We start from the raw sequence: 1,110 nt of genomic DNA on the forward strand, positions 1-1,110 counted from the left end.
TAACTATAATAATTAATACCTCCTCTTTTGAATTTCCATTCAATTAAAGTAGTTACTTTTTCGTTTAAATTTCGTAAGGCTCACTCTAAGTCTATAATGGTCAATATCAGTTTAGCAAAGCAAAACCTTCAATTAAATCTTCCAGGTATATAGCAACCTCAAACATGTTTTACCCTCCTCAAAAGTAATTTACAAAATTATGGTACACTTATTTACATTATTTAAAGTTTTTCATTAAAAAACTTATAAAGCAAGAAATAATATAGGTATACACGGTACACTCTTAGAGATAAAATATGTCAAAATTATATTCCTCTTTTAGAGAACAACAATACACAAAATCAAATTAAAGTAAAAGAAAATCTTGATTTTTTTTTTCTTGCTTGGAGAATTTTGCATTGCCTATGTATTTTTATTTATTGATAGATATTAGTCATCTAAATCTATTAATGGTGAAAATAATTATGGAGGTGGTGAGGGAATAATAAAAAATAATTTTTAACTATATATACATGCATACTGTAGACAATAATTTATAATAAAAATAATTAAAAAAATAGAACAACATACATCATTTAATTTGGATCCATGTAGTCAAATATACTTACAAGACCTAGTCACTAGTTTATAAATAACAAAACTTGATTATTACACATAATTTAATAAAAAAAAAGAAGAAGAATAGAAGACTTAAACTTTGAACTTTTGCACAAATAACATCATCTTTAATCTTACAATCTTATTTTATGGTTTTGCTAAGTCATTTTATTTATTTATTTATTTATCTTTGGTGAGGTGAGCAGGTTGAATACTTCACTTCTAAACATGGATTGATAACGGAGTATTAGGTGAAAGATGATTGGCACGTGAAAGACACGCGCTTAGTGAAAAGAGGACAATCTAGGAATGGGATGGATGGGGTTGTCATCCCCAATCCCATCACATACAATGCCTTTGGAGAGGGCTCTGAAGTCAATGCCACCACTTTATTTTAACAAAATTAATAATATTATGCCTCATTTTCAGGCTAATTTTTTTTATATAAAAAAAATATTAGTATTTTTTTATAAAATCAAATTATTTAGTATAATTATATGTGAATAGATTTTA

This window comes from Arachis ipaensis, chromosome B08 (assembly GCF_000816755.2).
Source record: "Arachis ipaensis cultivar K30076 chromosome B08, Araip1.1, whole genome shotgun sequence".
Lineage (NCBI taxonomy): Eukaryota > Viridiplantae > Streptophyta > Magnoliopsida > Fabales > Fabaceae > Arachis > Arachis ipaensis.